Genomic DNA, 21,041 nt, shown 5'->3' with positions numbered 1-21,041 from the left:
CTGGTGGAGTTAATGTCCAACGGAAAAGATGATAGCCAATGTGCTCACAAAGCCATTGCAAAGAGATCATTTTCTTGCATTGCGAGAGATGATCAGTGCTTGAGCAATGAGAAGGAGTGTTAGAAATCATTATAAAACCATCGCTCTTAGCAGCACAGTAACCAATCCTGGCCACTAGAGGCATGGTGAGATGTTAGTAGGTCTGTCAGTCTGTTAGAGTCCGTTATATCCAGTTGTTGAAGGCAAGTGCCTGTCTGCATATGTCGTTCAATGGCTCTCTCTTAATATGTGATCTATAGCTTCTTAATAAGTCTTTGCTTTTTGAACTCAACCTAATGTCTCCAGATAATCTTTTGGGCTGAACTTCTTTATCACCAGAGCGTACTCTTACTGTGTAAGGGTTTTAATGTTTCTCTTCACAGCCTTCAACACAGTGTACTGAGGAAACATTATTCCAAGTCCTGCCATGTCTCATGGGCAGGGTCTTTCCAGGGCTTGGAGGCTACAGGGAGCAACGGTATGCAGAGTCTCAATCCAGGCATATGTGGATCCTGCAATGCTATCCATTATGAAAAGTCTTTAAACTAGCAATTAGCATACTGTCTCAAACTGGAGGCCTAAACATACTGGCTTACAAGATGCGCTGCGTTACGAAGAAGTAACTCTGTGCCTTGGGGCTGCCCTGATGCAGCCTCAACACTGTTCCGAAGTAGCAGTTGTGCAAGTGGTACTACCACTGCACTTTCACCCATTCACAACAATGGGGAAAACTGCAACAGTGCTGAACAGTTTCGGAACAGTGTTGGGGCTACACATCATATAAACCACTTGCTAGTAGGCCCCACTTTGCTCATTGGGCATCATCTAGACTAATGTTCTGCTAGGGTAATGCAAGAGTATATGCAACTTTAACATTTTGTAGTGCTCTGCAAAGTTGTGCAATCACTAATGAATAATCTTCTCTGAGACTTAGATGAGATTGTCAAGAGGTAGTGTAATGTGTCATGCAGCATGTTAGGTACCATCCCACGTTGTGACAGAGGCAGCACAACATCTTCTGCTAGTGCAAGAACTACCCTGGAACAATGGTTACTTTCTTGGTGCAGTTTCCTTGCACTCCATCCTTATGCTTGTGCAACAGCATTGCACGAGCACTGTACAAGTTTGGATGCTGCTCAGCAAGACTGACTTCTGAGTAAACATGCATATGAGTATGCTGTAGGTATGTGCACGAACCAAGTTCTGTGCACTGGTTCAGCGCCATGTATGTGCCAGCACCATGCGCGGATGCTATGTGAGTGCTGGCACCGTGCATGGGTTCTTGGAGACAGTGCCATTTCAGCAGGAAGCTGCATGTGCTGGTAGAGAGCAGGTAAGGACCTGCTCTCCTCTTTTCTAAAGATCCCGCTCACCGCTCCCCTCCCCGCAGTGCTGAAAAGGTTCGGCACCGAACCAGTGCACAAACCTCGGTTTGTGCACATCCGTACTGAGCTGCATGGCTGCAATTTATGCATACTTACTTGGAAGTAAGTCCTATTGAATTCCAAGGGAATTAGTCCTGAGTAAACATGTGTAGGATGAATGCATATGTATCAATTTGTGAGACAAGTTAAGCTGTATCCAAGGCCATTTTTCATGAAGAATGATTGTGCCAATATCAATTTTCCATTTCAGCCTGTAATTTAAGCTCCTTGTATCAAATCTCAATAAAAGTCATTTCAACATTTCCATATATGTGATATATATGTGGGGGGGGGGATTTCATGGAGGGAGGTGTACTTACAAAATAAAGAGCATACTTTATCTATCCCATACTTGAAAATTCTGGAAGTGAAATAGAGGGGACAGAACTGTGTGCATCTTATGAATTACCTCTGAAATGATATTATTTTATTATTTTCAGTTCTAAAAAATCTAAATACATCATGCTCAGACCAAACAGATACATCCCCTAACAGATTTGAAGTAGAGAAGTGTTCATTGTAAAAAGGAACGGTTTGAAGGTGAATGGTTGGGATTTAACTTGTGCTTAAATTTATATCGACAAGATGCTCCATTTTCAATCCTTTACCCCTTTGTCTGATGCCACAACAAGTTATAAAGGGGGATACCAAGTTCATCATGTTCACCAAATATTATCTCTAAAAATGGCTACTCAGGGACGGCCCTTCTCCATTGCTGCCCCCTGAGGCTTTGGAACGCACTCCCTGATGAAATAAGAGACTCCCCATCTCTTACAACTTTTAAAAAGGCAGTCAAGACATATCTGTTCACCCAGGCTTTTAATTAGATACTGTTTTAATAGTTTGATGATTTTTTATAGTTTTAATGTTTAAACTCTGAAATTGTGGTAACGTTTTAACCTTTTTACTGGTTGTTTTTATTGTTTTGTTGTAAACCGCTCAGAGACTTGCATTTCAGGTGGCATACAAATATGTGAAATAAATTAAAATAATTTTTAAAAAACCAAACTAGTCTGCAACATTCACTATTTAGGGTGCAAAATTATAGAATCTAGTTCTTGGGAGGCCAACTACCCATCAAACTTTTTTTAAGCAAGGAGGTTGCAGCGATTCTTGGTGGTTTGTCTTGCCATATACATTGTGAAATTAATTATCTAATACAGCAGAACTAAACTTCATAGGTACCAATAAATAAAAATATGTTAGTAAATTAAGATAGTGATATCCTAGGGAACAGGTTTATCTTAACTGCTAGTATCTTTCTAACTCAATATAGTGTAAAGTTAGACCAAAACTTCAGATTATTTATTTCTCACTATAATTTATTTTGATTATCAGCTATTATAGAGTCATATAAACAGATTCTTGGGTATTTTATCTGGGTTGATTTCAGCTACTACCTTTTAAAAACTGCCTCTATAGTAGGATTGTTACTTTGAATGTCAGAACATGGAAACTGTTGTCATTGGTTTCTGGTCAATGTTGACAATCATCAACGTTTCTCAGCAAATGTTAAATGTTAACTGTTTCTCATTTCTAATATCTGCAGTAATGTGCACTTAAACCACTATTTTGTGCATTAAAATAGAGCTAATCTGCAAATTATTATCTTGAGAATGTGCCTAACAATACATCAACTAGCATTTATTAGACGGGACCCTAAATGTTTTATAAGCTAACTCATTCAATGCAAACTCATTGGGGTCCAATTTAATTCCACAGGGTCACAGTACACAAATTAGCTGTATTCATGTAACATTGGCAAGAAGAGAGGAAACATCTCATCTGAAGTGTCAGTGCCATAAACAATAACTTTTGTAATGATTACAGTTATTTGATCTTGCATTTTAACTGCCTATTTTTAAAAATCCTATTCATTATCCAAGCTGTCTAGTTTACAAGATCAGCCCTCTGATAGACTTGGTGTATTCAAGGGGACCTTGCAACATCTTTGTCACTAATTTTGAAGTGTGCTCTCTAAATACTGAGCAAATGCAAGAAAAACTTAAAGCAGGGAACTCTCTATATGCAAGCACACCAAGGAAGGGTTCACCCGCTGGTACTGAAAGAGTTGCAGAGGCTGAAAAGAAAGGAACAAAGAAGGAGAGAAATGTACATCATAATCTAATGGAGCTAAGGAAACAACTAGACTGTCAATTTACTGAACTGGAGACGCAGGAGCAGACTGGGGCTTTTCAATTCCGCTGCCTCCTCCCTGGGGTTAGAATCAAGACTGGTTGCCATGGATATCTTGGATTCCTGCAGCTAATGGGAGGGATCTAAAGCGGTGGTATCCTGGGGACTGTCTAGGACGAAGGATGAAATGGAGGCCTGTGGGTGTGGTGGTGCAGTACCGGAAAACAAGAGGTCAAAGGGTCAGCTTCCAACTGCGTTAAAGCTGAAATTTCATTTCAAGTCACATTCATCAGGCAATCTCGATGTCAGACTTCGTTTGTCCTTCTCTCCTATCTGTCCTTTTCCAAGTCTGCCAGCATCGTTGCCTTAAAATTGTTATTATCAAAGCTCTAAATATTGTACATAATTGGATGTGCCCCAATGGTTCAGGGGATTCCTCCCCACACATACACACACACCACCACACACCTTCAACATTTGTATAATTTGATCTGGGCAAGGATTTAAAACCTGCACTTCCAATTTCTAAACATGAGGTAGCAGGACCACTACCTGAATTTACATCTGCTGAAGACACAGTAGAATTAAACACAAACACACAATCTGGAGGCTTTGAATGTTTTCACTTTATATGACTACTTCCGTTTTTTAGGGTCTCCTTTGTGAAAATGTTTTGTTGAATGCCAGTGTCATTGACGATTGTAAGAACAATCTGTGGGCATAAAATCATATTTTGCCAGTGTCCTTTTAAAATGTTGATTTCTAACAAAATTAACAAAACAAAATCAATCTTTCGTTGAATACTCCTCAGAAAAAGGCACTTCTTCCATGGTAAGGGAATATGTCTTTAATCCAGCTAGGAGTTATAAACCTGTCAAAGTATTCCATGTGTATATCCTAGCTGGATGTGGAACTGCACAGGTATATGAGTGTAGTGCAACTGCATGTCAGTTTCCCACTCTGGTCCAGCAGCTGGGGCTATGTGCATATAACTTTTTCTTACATCTGGAATTCCACACATCAACAGGAGAACAAATGGGATTGCATGCCCTCCTCCCTCTGCAGCCTTTCCCCAAGCAACAGATTGGCAGAAGGTCACACATGCAGCCCTATCTGCTTGTGTGCACTCTGTTGGATCACAACCATAATCATAAGGTGTGTGTGTGTGTTTTTAAAAAAACTTCCATTGTTACCTGGCACTGCTGGTAGTCTAGTCCAGCATCCTGTTTCACACAGTGACATACCAGATGCCTCTGGGGAGCCCACAGGCAACAGGTATGTGCATGCCCTCTCTCCTGCTGTTGCTCCCCTGCAACTGGTATGAAGAGGCATTGTGCCTCTGAGGCTGGGGGTGGCCCACAGTCACCAGACTACTAGCCATTGATACACCTGTCCTCCGTGAATTTGTCTAAGCCCCTTTTAAAGCCATCCAAACTAGTGGCCATCACCACATCCCATGGTAAAAATTCCATAGATTAATTATTCGCTGTGTGAAAAAGTACTTCCTCTTGTCAGCCCTAAATTTCCTGACCTTCAGTGTCATGGGATGACCCCTGGTTCTAGTTTTGTGTGAGAGAGAAAGAAATTTCTCACTGTCCACCCTCTCTACTCTTTGCACAATTTTATACACCTCAATCATGCCTTCCCTTAGTCACCTCTTTTCCATGGTAAAGAGCCCCAGATGCTGTAGCTTTCCCTCCTAAGGAAGGTGTTCCAGGCCCCTGATCATCTTGGTTGCCCTCTTCTGCACCTTTTCTAGTTCTACAATATCCTTCCTAAGATACAGTGACCAAAGCCGTATGCAGTACTTGTGGCTGCTTGTAGAAAGACTGCTACAATCATGTAAACACAAAAGCAATCTATATAGGTCTTGCACTGAGACAACAGTTCATACCGCTGGGGCTTCCACCTGATCTTTGGGAGATGGGTAAACAGGTCACAAACTCTGTGGTAGCCCCACATGCTCCTACAATTGCTGGCCAGCATCTGAACCAGACCATACAGAAACATTGTAGGGTGCTGCTAAAGCTATCCTCAAACTTTTCCAAAGCATAGTAGAGTTATTGTTTTCAATTTGAATTACATAGGAAGCTGCCTTATACTGAGTATAAGTATAACCTGAGTATAAGTATATGAGCCCTTGGTGGCGCAGTGGTAAAACTGCCGCACTGTAACCAGAAGGTTACAAGTTCGATCCTGACCAGGGGCTCAAGGTTGACTCAGCCTTCCATCCTTCCGAGGTCGGTAAAATGAGTACCCAGAATGTTGGGGGCAATATGCTAAATCATTGTAAACCGCTTAGAGAGCTCTGGCTATAGAGCGGTATATAAATGTAAGTGCTATTGCTATTGCTATAACCTCAGACCATTGGTCCATCTAGCTCAATACTGACTACACAGACTGGCAGCAGCTTCTCCAAGGTTACAGGCAGGTTCTCTCTCAGAGCTATCTTGGAGATCCCAGGGAGGGAACTTAGAACCTTCTGCATGAAAGCATGCAGATGCTCTTCCCAGAGTGGCCCATTCCCCTAAGGGGAATATCTCACAGCACTCACACATGTAGTCTCCCAATCAAATGCAAATCACAGCAGCTCCTGCTTAGCAAAGGGGACAATTCATGCTTGCTACCACAAGACCAGTTCTCCTCCCATAATTGAAACAACTGTAGCCAAAGCATCACACAACAACACCTATGGGAGATTAGCAACAGAATTCTCAAACAACAAACCGTACAATAATGACAATGAATATGTCCCAAGAAGTACATTTTAATATGGGGAGGGGAGAAAATAAAATTCTTGAGAATGTTGTGCAAGGTTTTCAGGAATGCTCTTGTAATTACCATGAGCAAACTTTGGCAAGTAATTTAGAAGACGGTTTTTTTTTAAAGTTAATTAACCAATCAATTAATTGAGTAAAAAAAAAACCTCAATATCACAGAGTCTCAATGGAATCCCAGGAGCTTTCTTCCATAATGAACACAGAAGCCGAGGGAATTCTCTCCCCCATGCTTCTCCAGACTCAGGCACATTCCAGTCTCCACATGAACTCTGTTCATATTCAGTCTGTGGACTGAATTGTGGCATCCTGGCAAGAACCTGGGATCAAAAGCCACAGGCTAGATACCGCTGGCTTTAGTGATGGATTTCTTAAGAAGATGCTAGCAAAGAACACACCTGAGACCCTGGTTAACAAGGACTAATGAACTGAAATCTTCAATAAAGTATTTAAAGTCAACTTATAAACTGTTCGACAAAATGGAAAATCATGGGGCAATGAATATTTGCACACAGGACACCATTAGGCATGGACCTCAGGGCCCAGGTCCAGGTGCCCATTCTCCTATAGGGCCCCATGGTGTTTCCCAGGGCCTCCTGGGAATATAAAAATTCTGGGGAATATAAAAATTTCTGGAATGGATTGGCCTAGACTTCTGAAATTTGCACAGATTTAGGACAAGTTTTCAGGACTTTATGTATTCATTTTGAAGAGGATTGGTCATTTTGTTAATTTTTTTTTAAAAAAATAAAAACTTCCCCCAAAAGTCCTATATGTGGCTTGTTTCATGGTAGAAAATTGAGGAAATGTCTGGAACTGAAGTGCCGCCTTGGTCTATCATTCAACCCCCATGTGAAAGTTTCTGCCCTTTGCCTACATTTAAAAAGTGCAACATGTCCCCACTTCATAGCCCAACCCTTTACATTTGTTTGTTTGTTTGTTTGTTTGTTTGTTTGTTTAAAATGTTTCTATATTGCCCAAAACTTGCATCTCTGGACAGTTTACAATTAAATTCATTTAAAACATTAAATCAATTAATTAAAATCATTTAAAAGCTTAAAAACATTTAAAACCCAATATTAAAATTATTTAAAACTATTAATCTAATTAAAAGCCTGGTGAATAAATATTTCTTCAGTGCCTTTTTAAATGTTGCCAGAGATGGGGAGGCTCTTATTTCAACAGGGAGCGCATTCCAAAGTCCAGGGGCTGCAACAGAGAAGGCTGTTCCTGAGTAACCGCCAGACGAGTTGGCCGCAGCTACAGGCAAACCTCTCCAGATGATCTTAGCAGGCATTGGGGCTCATGGAGAAGAAGACGTTCTCTTAAATACCCAGAGCCTAAGCTGTTTAGGCCTTTATAACTAATAACCAGCACTTTGTATTTTGCCCAGAAACATATCGGTAGCCAGTACAATTCCTTCAAGATAGGGGTAACATGGTCTCTCCTAGGTGACCCAGAGGCCAACCTGGCTGCCACGTTCTGAACCAACTGCAGTTTCCAGACTACGTACAAAGGCAGCCCCACATAGAGTGTATTGCAGTAATCCAGCCTAGAGGTTACCAGCAGATGTACCACTGTTTTGTTTCATTTCCAGAATGGCTGGGCTTAGAGTTCTGAATTTGGGTGCACATGTAGCCCAAGATGGCAGGGCTCTGCAAGTTTTTATTTCAAAGAAATGGAAAAATCCAGTAATTTTTAATGGATTTTTCCTACTGCAGTAAATCTGCCAGAAAAAGTTGTCTCTATCCATAGAGTACTTCACAACTAGTGAAAGTGAAACTGTTCCATCTAAATAAACAAACCATTTTTTTAAACAAATCAAGTTGGTTTGTCATTCAAATGGCAAAAGGTCTGCATGTTAACTGTGAAGCAAGGGGCATGTCTTGGGTTTTAATTTATTTTCCTTATGAATGCACTGTAAGTCCAAAGTTGGTTTTATGTCTGAACTGTAGAGCAAGGGACACATGTTGTGTCCCAGTTAGTTTGTGAATGGTCAAGAAGCTGTGTGAATCCATTGGGGCTTGCATAGTTTTGTTTGTTAGTTGCGGTGTGGTGGGGGCGAGGCAAATGCACTCTTGCCCAGATCTGTGGGTTTGTGGTCAATGATCAAGAAGATGAATGGATCCTTTGGGGGTTATGTAGTCTCCCCCCCCCCCCCCACTTCTTTCAAAATGCACTCTGATCCAGACCTGCGGGTTTGTGGTGAAATGTATATATATGGAGTGGATGCTTGGGTGGGGGGCTGTATGCTCCAGGGTCCAAAATTACCTAGCTGCACCTCTGTTTGCACAAATAGCAATTTGACTTTGACACAGGGTTGCCAGTGTGGAAATAGTACACTGTCCCTCGAAGAATTGTTTGTTTTCATTATTGATAAGAAATGGCTGAGTCTGGCCTAACAGAATCATGTTGGAGTGTATGTTGGAAGCAAGCAGGCAGAGCTTGCAGAGGTGCAAATGAGTGATGGACCGGCCTTGCTTCCAGCGGAACCAGAGACAGTTCTGTGCAGATCCAGTAGACTATGTAGAGCTCTAGAAAGACTCTTTGAGTACTGTGGAGGCAAACTCACCTGCTTATCAGTGTGTGTGTGTGTGTGTGTGTGTGTGTGTGTGTGTGTATTAGGGTTGCCATTTGGCAACATTTGATCCAGATTTTGTACTATGAGAGTCCTTATTTGTTTGGCCTGGCCTTCCAAGGTTTTTAAATTGTTTTTAAGTATTTTAATTAGCTTTAAATGGTTCTGAATTGTTTTTAAATTGTTTTTATATTGTTTTAAGTTTTTACTGTGTTTTATATGGTGTGGTTTTTATGTTTTTTTTAAACGTGTTGTGCACCACCCACAGCCTTTGGATAGGGTGGTCTAGAAATGTAATAAATAAATACATTAAAAAATAAAATAGCATTGTGTATAAACTTAGAAGGCCCTCTCTTTACAAAAAGACCATTACAGCCAACTTTTCAACTGGTTCCTGCAGCTCTGCCTTTAGCAACAGCTTGATCTGCAGCCAAGAGAGGGTGATAATGATTATCTCCCATGTCATGGAAAGCTTCACCTGCTGGTTTCAGAAAAGTGCTGCTAATGGCACAAAAGCAGTCCTTGGACTCTCTCCCCTCATCATTTATATGTATGTTCATGCTGGACAGGAGGAGTGTAGTTTTCCCTACCAGAATCTACTTTCTCCTTTGAGCCTGCAGAGAGGTCACTGCAATCCCTTTTCCTTTATGAGCCTAGAGTCTGTTTGCCATGTTAATACTTGCTGGGTCATATATTCAGTGTTAAAACTATACTAAAAGCCCAACCACATGGGTCAAAATGTTTATACAATGCCAGGTGCAACTGCATAAGCACCAGTGCCCACATTACCCCAGCTGCATTGTACACAGAGCAGAAGACCCAACCATGACATTATTTAATGCCAAACCACACTCCCATATCCACAGGAAGGGTTTATCATATAAACGTTTGCTCCAAGATTGCAGCCATCTTATGGTAAAGGCCAAAGTATTGTGATTTGCTTATTTCATATTTCATTTGTTCAGCCAAAGCATAGGATATGAAGTCCAAATTGAACATTTCTTATCAGGTAAAGCACAGTGAGCTCAAACATGGCATGAAGACATTCTGAAATATCTAAAGGGGTGATTGCTGCTTCATTGTTAAAGCTAAGCAAATCTTCTCATGGGCACTTTCCCACCTTATTTCAACATGGAGGAAACATGAGAAATAGCCACATGCAGGGAAATGAACTAAACACTAACGAGAGATAGCTTGAACAGACAATTTTTTCTGACTGGTTACTTTGCTTTTTTGAAGTGATGCAAGACACTTATCTAGTTTTTAAAAAACAGGGAATATGACAGGGACCAGAGACAGGGCCTTTTTGGTTGTGACCCCTCGGCTTTGGAATACTCTCCCTGAAGAGATCCACCAATGCTCTCTTCCTCAGTGTTTTTTAAAAAACAATTAAAACACATCTTTTTAAAGAGGCTTTTAAATAACTGCTTCTTATATCTGGTAGGTTATTTAATTTTTATAGTTCTCAGTTTTTAGCTTTTAAAATAACTTTTAATTTGAAATTTAAAAATAAATAAATGTGTTTTTAGCCTTTTATTGTAACTTAACTTGTTTATTAGTCTTATTTTACATTGTATCTGTTTTATTAATGTTGTGCGCCAACCCAAGCAGTAGTGTACTGGAGGGGTGGGGTATCAATATTTTAAATACATAATAAATAAAAATAATGAACATTCACACATTCTTGGTAAACTCACAGAGAGATTGCTACAGCCTTATAGGGCCTTTCTGTTTCTAGCTCCTATGATCTGATTCCACAAGTACTTTGTAATTTAACCTCTTTTTCATCAGGCTTCAAAAAATCAACATGGTGTGTTTTTCTAAGACCACACTGCAGAAAGCAACAACAATTTTCCCTTAGGAAAATCAACACCAAAAGAGAACATTGCAGACTAAAACAGCCAAGGATTTCCACTCAATGCTACACATTATAAGAGCCTCCTTCTGTTCAGAAGTGTAGCCAAGAGCTGCTACAGCTATGAAGGTGACCAAGATAAAGAGAGTAGGTGTCCTCCCCTTGCCCCTAGTTCTTTTGTACAATAGAATTAAAAAGGAGATTTGTTCCATGGAAGATATCATTTCATATTATCAGGAACAAAAACAGCAGACAACCACACCTCTGCAGAGCACATGATTTCTCTCTCTCTTTGCGTAATGTTTACATTTTTATGGAACGATACTCTTAAAAATCAGCTTGGGAAACAAGCTTGCCTTGGGAATCCTCTGTACCAGGCTAAATTTAATTATCTGAAAATTCCAAGACATATGATGCCATCTAGTGGCGTTCCCATGATATAGCCTGCTAGGGTAACCTTTACAGAAATCTGAGTTTACTGAATTTGTAATGTCTCTGTTGTATCTATGAATAATAATCAGAAATGAAACATATCAGCACTGGAACATATCAAAGTAGTTCTTTTTAACCATTCAAGATACTTACACTGTCTCAGGAAAATACCTATATTTTTGTAGATGTTGATAAAATGCTTTCATAAATATTTTCATTTTGTCGATGTTCTTCACTTCCCCCAACTAAGTATGTACAATGAAATGACAGTGGATACCTAGCAAAATTAACAGAGGATTCTCCAGCACTGAAAGAAATTTAGCTAGCAAAATGCTTGTTGTTTATGTGACACAGATTATGTATAAAGAAAAGTTAAAGGCCCTCTTTGGGCTCTGCATTCAGGCATACTGCAAGCCATCTTTGGAACTCTACTCAAGGAAAGGGAGACAGATTTTGCACGCACCAGAAGTACCTGTGTAGTATTTTGCTTTTCTCAACAGAAGTGAACATTGATCATTTACTGATATTCCATTAAAGACAAAGAACAAATAACAAAAAAAAAAAAAAAAAACTAACACCCCCCCCCCAAAAAAAAAAACCTTGGCTTAGGCTTACAGGATAGTTATGGGTGTGGCAGTTCTAACTGGGCTCCAAAAACCAAGGAAATTCAATGGCCCATGATGTTCACCCCATCATCATCATCATCATCATCATTTCGATTTCTATACCGCCCTTCCAAAAATGGCTCAGGGCGGTTTACACAGAGAAATAACAAACAAATAAGATGGATCCCTGTCCCCAAAGGGCTCACATTCTAAAGAGAAACGTAAGATAGACACCAGCAACAGTCACTGGAAGTACTGTGCTGGGGGTGGATAGAGCCAGTTACTCTCTCCCTGCTATATAAAGAGAATCACCACGTTAAAAAGTGCCTCTTTGCCCAGTTAGCAGGGGTTTTGTCCAGTTAGCAAGGATAGCAGATCTCATGCCCATGAGGGCATGCGATCTGATGTCCAGTCTAATATTGTAATGGCCTACAAAATCATGCCATGGAAACACAATGTGGCTAGGTACTCCATGATCCAATGCACTATCTGCGCAGGCTGGTGGCAATAGCAAAAGCTGGGATTAACATTATTTATTTATTTTAACATATTTCGATTAGGGATGTGCACAAAACCGGTTTGCCCAGTTCGGTTCAAATTCGAACCAGGACCGAAACAGGAAGGGGTGGTTCGGTTTTGCTCGAACCTCCCCCTGGTTCGGTTCAAATTTGACCCATTTCGAAGGTTCAAATTCGAACCGAACCAGCCATCAGGTTCGAGCTGCAGGTTTGAATTCGAACTGAACCAGGGGGTGGTTTGATTCAAACAGGTTCAAACAGGTTCAAACTGGTTTGGACATCCAAAAATTGGTAGGATGGTAGCTGGCACCCAGGGGTACCTACCACCCAAACCCCAAAGCAATCAGACACTTGTACAATTTTTTATGAATTTTTGAAAAATATTTTAATTTTTTCCCCATAGGGTATAATGGGACTCGAACCAGCCCATTATTCCTTATTGAGGAGCACCCATGGCACCCTCGCTCTGGGCCACCCCAGCACCCCCCAAGTGCAGTTATGGGGCTGCTGAAACCTCCATTCTTCCCTATGGAGAAAAACCTTAAAGCCACTTGTGGGGTGTTGGGGTGGCCCAGAGTGAGTGGTGGTCTAGTGCAAAGAGGGTGCCAACCACCCCCATGGGTTGCTAACCCATGGGGTACTGGGTTTTGTTGTTTCGGAAGTGTTCTGAGTGTAGATTCTTTGGTGGTATATAAGATTTTCAATGACAAACCATGAATCCACTCTCATCTGCTAACCTTAAAGACACATACATTTCAAAAATCACTTAAAAATCAGCCCTTTGCCCAATTCCTTTCAAATAATTCTGATAGCTTCCTGGCCCCCCTTGGAAACTACCACCCACCACACTCTGCTCAAGGCGACCCCTTTGCCCCCGACGTGAAGCTATACATTTGCTGAAACCTCCATGCTTCTTTATGGAGAAAAACCTTAAAGATGCATAAACTTCAAAAATCACTTAAAAACCAGCCCTTTGCCCAATTCCTTTCATATAATTCTGATAGCTTCCTTGCCCACCCTAGGAACTACCACCCATCACACTCTGCACTAGGGCACCCCTTTCCCCCTGACGTGAAGCTATACATTTGCTGCAATCCTAATTATTCCCTATGAGGAATTCAAAAATACTTTAAAAATTCACCAATAATCAGAGGAGTGTCCAATTGCCTTGGGGTTTTGAGGTTGGTAGGAAACCCTGTCTGTCTACCACCCACCCCACTTTTGTGCCCCTAGGTGCTCCACAATAGGGGATATGGGCTGGTTCTGGTCCCATTATACTCTATGAGAAAAATAATTGAAAATATTTCAAATATTCATTAAAAAATCGTAGGACTGTCTGATTGCTTCAGGGTTTGGGTGGTTGTTGGCACCCATGGGTGCTCCACAATAAGGAATCATAGGCTGGTTTGAGTCCCATTATACCTTATGAGAAAAAAATAAAAATAATTTTCAAAAATTCATAAAAAAAATCTTACGAGTGTCCGATTGCTTTGGGGTTTGGGTGGTAGGTACCCCTGGGTGCCAGCTACCATCCTACCAATTTTTGGATGTCCAAACTGGTTTAAACCAGTTCGAACCTGTTAGAATCGAACCACCCCCTGGTTCGGTTCGAATTCGAACCTGCAGCTCAAACCTGATGGCTGATTCGGTTCGAATTAGAACCTTCACTGGTTCAAATTCAAACTGGTTCAAATTCAAACTGGTTCAAATTCAAACCGGTTTGCACATCCCTAAAACTTGTGTCTTTGGGTGGTTTACAATTAAAATCATTTAAAACATCAAATCAGTTAAACAATTACAATCATTTAACATTAAAATCATTAGCATTAAAATCATTTAAAACCCAACATTAAAAATATTAAAATGATAAATCTAATTAAAAGCCTGAGTGAATAAATATTTCTTCAGTGCCTTTTTAAAAGTTGCCAGAGATGGGGAGACTCTTATTTCAACAGGAAGTGCATTCCAAAGTCCAGGGGCAGCAACAGAGAAGGCTCATTCCCGAGTAGCCGCCCGACAAACTGGCAGCAACTGCAGATGAAACTCTCCAGATAATCTTTACAAGTGTTTGGGCTCATGGTGAAAACATTCTCTTAAATACCCAGGGCCTAATCTATTTAGGGATTCATAGGTAATAACCAGCACCTTGTAATTTGCCCTGAAACACATCAGCAGCCAGTGTAGTTATTTCAACACAGGATTAATATGGTCTCTTCTAGATCAAGGTTTCTTAACCTTGGGCCCCCAGATGTTGTAGGACTACAACTCCTAGAATCCCCAGACATGGCCTTTGTAGCTGGGGATTCTGGGAGCTGTAGTCCAACAACATCTGGGGGCCAAAGGTTAAGAAACCCTGTTCTAGATGACCCAGAGACCTACCTGGCTGCCACATTCTGGACCAACTGCAGTTTCTGAACTACGTACAAAGGCAGCTCCACATAGAGCACATTGCAGTAATCAAGCCTAGAGGTTACCAGCATATGTACCACCATTCTGAAGTCGTTCATCTCAAGAAACGGACACAGCTGGCATATCATTCGAAGCTGATAAAAATCACCTCTGGCCACCACCTCAAACTGGGACACCAGGAACAGATTCAGATCCAGAAGCACCCCCAGACTGCCTACCTGTTCCTTCCGGGAGAGCGTGACTCCATCCAGAACTGGCAGATCAAAATTGTCTCTTGAGTTCCGACCACGCACAATAAGTACCTGCATCTTACCTGGATTCAGCTCAGTTTGTTATCCCTCATCCAGCCCATTACTGCCTCCAGGCAGGCATTGAGAGAAGTGATGCCTTCTCCTGATGATGTTGACATGGAGAAATAGATTTGGGTGTCATCAGCATATTGATAACATCCTGCACCAAATCTCCTGATGATCTCTCCCAGCGGTTTCATGTAGATGTTAAACAACATTAACTTTTAAGGGAGCGTCTCATGCTTTTTCTTCCTTCCTTCCTGAAGATGACTTGATGGGAGCTGAGAGAAATGAAGGAACTGGGGGAAAATATTCTACAGAGAGACTGCAAAAGCTGCAGTGTAAATAAACAAAGCAGCAAATACATTGAATAACTGAATGGAGACAAAACAAGCCAGGAGGAGGAGAGAGAAAAGAGTTTTTGCTGGTTGGTAAACGTGCAAGCAGCTGCTGGGATAAGGTCGTTCTTGCAAAAATAAACTAATTTGAAGCATTTGAAACAAATCCCAGTGAATGAACTCAGTCTGAGGAGAAACAGGGTGGGGGCAGAGATGGGGTGGTGGAAAGCAAGGGAGAGAAATGACTGTAAACATCCCCCACCTCCCTCCCTCATTTCAGCCTTCTATCACTCAAACATGAGCAGGCAGAAAGTTTTAAGCAGAACCACCACCCATGTCTTCAGACCACTTGCCTCCTCTTCGCCTCCTCCCTTCTCTCCACCATTGGATTTTTTTTTAATAAAAAAATTTTCTTTGCTTGTCTTGCACTAGCCTGTATTGACAAAAGGATTCCCCACCCCCCGAAAGGTGCTTTCCTGTCAGATTTGCACAAGTGCATTGAGATTTGATTTTTTTTTAAGTGAGAAGAGTCCTGTAGTGTCAGCAACCCCCTCTCCCCATTGGCCCATTGGAGGAGGAGGAGGGGCCAGTGGATGCCTTCTAGAGGTGGGAGTAGAGAAGCACCCTGTCCCTGCCTGGAAAAACCGCTGCAGTAATCAGACAGGTTACTGCCGGAGAATCGCTGGGCTCCCAGTTTCAAACCACTGCCTCACTCCATTACACTTTGCAACACTTTAAGCATTGCAAATCTTGTAGTGTGGAAAACGTCCAGAGCACTATCGGTTCTGAGGTCAAATGCAGCAAAACGGAAGCAGCCAGAGGTAAGAAGAGATGAGGTCTGTGTAAGTGAGCTGTTCTCCTGTGTATCTCAGAGACATGACTGTAATGGTTAGTGGTGAAAGAGTTCCCCAGCCAGCCCCTTCATAGGCCCCTTTCACAGCTGTTTCCAGGGCAATAAGGGCAGAAGCTGTTTATATTGGGGTTTGTGAATATTTTGCAAAGCACCAACAAGAGAAGCTACCCACTCCCGTTACAGGGTAGAGCGCAGAATTTAGTTGTTCCAGCTACTTAAAGAACACGCATGGAGACTGTTGTACCATCTAAATACTAAGTTGATTTATTGGTGAAGTACATTTGATGAGATAGGAAAGACCTATCCTATCGATCAGCTATGTAATGAATAGGTAGGTAGAGAGAGAGAGATTTCCATATTCTCCAGGAAGAAAGAGGACTGACTCACTACAGGAAGTACCTAGGGAGTCAAAGCCAGGGTCATAGAGTAGAGACAAGCAGGGACAGGTAAGGAGACCCTCACTCACTACCTCCATTCCCAATGCTGGTCTTGTGGTAGCAAGCATGACCTGTCCCCTTAGCTAAGCAGGGTCTACCCTGGTTGCATATGAATGGGAGACTTGATGTGTGAGCACTATAAGATATTCCCCTTAGGCGATGGAGCCGCTCTGGGAAGAGCAGAAGGCTTCAAGTTTCCTCCCTGGCTTCTCCAAGTCCAAGACAGGGCTGAGAGAGGCTCCTGCCTGCAACCTTGGAGAAGCCACTGCCAGTCTGTGTAGACAGTACTGAGCTAGATGGACCTATGGTCTGACTCAGTATATGGCAGCTTCCTATGTTCCTATGCCCCTAATGGTCATTAGGATAGTCGGTACAAAAGGTCAATGCACTGGAACTCCACATCTCCAACAGTTTACACCCCTGCTTCTCTCTCTGCCCACTCACTTCCGGAGGTGCTCTTACCCCTGGACATCCGGGCCGAAGTCCAGGGTTTCCACAGCCCCTGGGCCCCCCCCAATCTTCTTTATTCTGTCCTGGGTGGTTTGGTCACCTGGCCAAGCATGATGAGGCTAAATTTGCAGGGGAGGGGGCCTCCAAAGGCCTTTAGGTCCAGGCTTCAAAATTACTTAGGTGCACCTCTGCTCACTCCCCCTCCCCTTTTCTCCTTTCTGAAACAATGTGTTGTATTAGAAGCAGAAACAGGGAGGTGGAATTTAAAGGAGGAACAGGAAGTGCAGGGGTGGAGTCAGTGAATAGTTCAGAAGATTTAGAGAAAGAGCATGCAGTGGCTGTATTAGCTGCAGAAGCACTCTATAAATGTAGAGAAAGAGTTGACTTAATCTTCAGTTGCTTCTTTGAATCTGAAGTGTGGTGCAAGAGGACAGTGCTGCATGAAACACAAGCATTCTGGCTCTACTAAGCATGTGCTTACTTGACATTATGAGGCCTTCTTTGTTCTCAGTTTGTAGAAATTCAAAACATTTCTTTCAGCTAACCCATGAAAGTGTCATGTGAAACCGGTATCATATGAAAAACAGACCATGCATCCTTTTCTGAAGCAATTGAGTCAGTGTGCCTCTCTATTTGGATTTTTAAAAACCCATTATATAGGTGGGGGCGGAAGTGGGGAGACCAACTATGGTCTTCAGGTTTCATGTCTGCTTTCAACTTTTATTCCACATAATAGCCATTTCCCCATGGATTCGGCTGTTCTGAGTTTAACAATGCCCCTTCTAGCACAAATATTACAAACAAAGCTTTGAGGAGCCATAGAAGGTTGGGCGGGGGAGGGGGGGTGGGCAAAATAACATAATGGAATGCTGTTTTACCTTTCCACTCATAATGAGATAAAGAGGTGCACTTGGATAGCACTGAGGAGAATGCCAACGTTACCCTGTCTTTTGCTGGGCTCAGCAAAGGCAAATAAGACAGCACCACAGGGGCATTAGCCTGTTTCTGCCAGCATAGCTCCATCGTGGCTTCTGCTCCTAGGTCACAAAGGCATATGATGAAATATGGGGAATATACTTCCCAGAGCAGTGGGAAATTCCCTGAGCAGGGGTATCATTTCCTTTGGATGAGAGAGGCTTAGAGATTTGTGAAATCTTGATAATATTACTTTATTTACAAATATACAAGCAGAGCACATAGTCCCATATGCAGGAAGCATAACCCATTAACCATGTATTAGATTCCCAAAGAGCCAACTATGCAACCCCTTCCTTGAAGGCCACACTCCAGCAGGGCTTTTAAAATAATGTACAACCAAGCATATAATGTGCAGTTCCAAAAGAATGTTTGTGCAGTTCAAAAATTCAAGTCATACACAAGTTGTATTATGGTGGATGATGTAAAAAGTGGCTGCTATGAACGAGAAACTACAAAATCATGATCAAATGTACCCATTTCTTTTTCCCCTGCCAAAGACACTTCCTGCAGACTCCGTTGCTACTCCCCACAGAGTCTTCACCTATCAATATAACACTCTTGTTGCAAGAATGCTGTCAAATTCCTGGTGCGGAAGTTTTTCTCCTATGCTAGGTAGGCCTCTAAATGTCATGGAATGTGACTCTAGGCAACAATATACAGCCCAGGAAAATGCACAGGTGTATGTTGTAGTGGTATACGTTATGCATGTTAATTTCACTCATATACCATTGTGCAGTTCTGAATTTTTATTTTTAAAAAGACTTGCAGTCCAGTTTCAGCTGATTTCAGCTGAAATGTTCCAGCCCTCTCTCACTACTCTCTCACAAGCCCTCTGTTCCAAACCTACTTCCCACATAGGTTCTAGATCCCACCACCATTGCCAACAAATTTACAAGAAATTATCCATTCAGGCAAAAAAAAAAATTGCTAAGTTATTTTGTCAAATAACTCTTCTCCCTCTCACATAATACTAGAACCAGGGGTCATCCCATGAAATTGATTGCCAGGAAATCTAGGACCAACAAACAGAAGTACTTTTTCACACAACACATAATCAACTTGTGGAATTCTCTGCCACAAGATGTGGTGACAGCCAACAACCTGGATGGCTTTAAGAGGGATTTGGATAATTTCATGGAGGAGAGGTCTATCAACAGCTACTAGTCGGAGGGCTATAGGCCACCTCCAGCCTCAAAGGCAGGATGCCTCTGAGTACCAGTTGCAGGGAAGTAACAGCAGGCGAGAGGGCATGCCCTCAACTCCTGCATGTAGGCTTCCAGCGGCATCTGGTGGGCCACTGTTTGAAACAGGATGCTGGACTAGATGGGCCTTGGGCCTGATCCAGCAGGGCTGTTCTTATGATCTGAATTGACTCTCATCTGGCAACACCTTAGGCATAGTCTTTGCAATCAATCAATCCAAAGTAATCAAAGAAGCTGTAAGTCCTATCTATCCTATCTATCTAGAGAATGAACAAACAAGAATATATAATGCACATATGAAAAGTTGCTGCCTAGAATAACTCCAAAGGACTGCCTTGAATTTCTGCAGGACTCAGAAGCTGCTCCCTTTTCTGGGCAGAGTGAAGCTTCTGCAGGGACCCAAGGAATAGTGAGCTTTTGATATAGCTGCCTGGGAACAGCCTATTTTCAGTTTGCTTGCAAACCCTTCCCAGCTCTATGACTGCATTTTTACAGAAGAATGATTTAATCTCCATTGACATCATCAATTTTTGACTGAGGGCATTGTTTGACATCCTGCTTATAGCCCAGTAAATCTCCATTATGAAGCTCACCCTTACAGAAAGAGGGATCCTATAAAGAGCAATCATATTTTTAGAATAAATACTTTTACGATCTCATTACAACTCTGAAATGCAAAGGAGGAGGATTAAAAATGGCTAGGCTGAAGGGTTGGGGAGAGAATGGTGGTCTTCTTGTGTTATACAGCTAAATGTTCTCTAGATGATGTACACAAATCCAGCAAGGTCAGCTAAGTAGCAGGCATGCTATTGATCATTTCCACCACATAAAATGTACTGCTACATATCCAGCTGGATAGGAAAAGCTCAGTGAGAATCTACATTTTCAGCATAGAAAGTATCCACAATTTGAAAATGTGTCTCTTGTATAAAGATCAAGGTATTAACGCAGGATGGGTTTTCTCTGATATGTCATACAGCATAGTTAAAGTTAATGAGCACAGCCTAGCAAAACTTAGTTGTAAGCAAAGATCAATTTAAAGCAATAAATAGGATGTAGCTGTGATTAACATTTTTCCTACTGGTAGTAGTTCCAGTGCAGTAAGCCAGCCTGCAAGCATGGGATAAGTTAGAGGGGAAATTTGTGCAAACAGGTTCGAATTCGAACTGGTTTGGTTCAAAGGCTCAAACTCAGACAAAACAGGGCATTGCACTGGCAATGCCAGTCTGAGTTTGAACTGATCGGGCCAGGTTTGGTTCGAACTGGCTTGAAGGTTCGAGACTCCATTTTAGGTCCTATTCTCCATTTTGTGTGACTTATGTTGCTTGATTTCATTGGCTGAGCTCATGCTTCCCTGATTGGCCAGATGAGTCGGCTCTGCAGTGGTGCCAGTCCTTGAGAACTGTCACCCTATTGGCCAGGGGGAGGGCAAAAGTGGGGCTCCCAAAGGAGGGAGTTTCAAATCCTATTTAAAGCCAAACCTCTGGCCTAGCAAAATCACTCTGGCTGCAGGTGCTGCTTGGCTTCCTTCTGGCTTGCTCTTTCTGGTGCTGCTGGTGTGGTGAGAGTCTGCCTGGCAGACCTGGCTGTATTTTTGTTCCCAAGCCCTATTTCCTTCTGCCTGTTTTTCTGCTCCCCCACCCTGCTTTAAATCCTTTATCCCTTTTGTGATGGACTGTGTGTGTATGTGGTTTTTGTTCTCTGCTGCTGGGTCCCCCCC

This window comes from Hemicordylus capensis, chromosome 3 (assembly GCF_027244095.1).
Source record: "Hemicordylus capensis ecotype Gifberg chromosome 3, rHemCap1.1.pri, whole genome shotgun sequence".
NCBI classification, from domain to species: Eukaryota; Metazoa; Chordata; class Lepidosauria; order Squamata; family Cordylidae; genus Hemicordylus; species Hemicordylus capensis.
Note: the sequence above shows the minus strand (reverse complement) of the source record.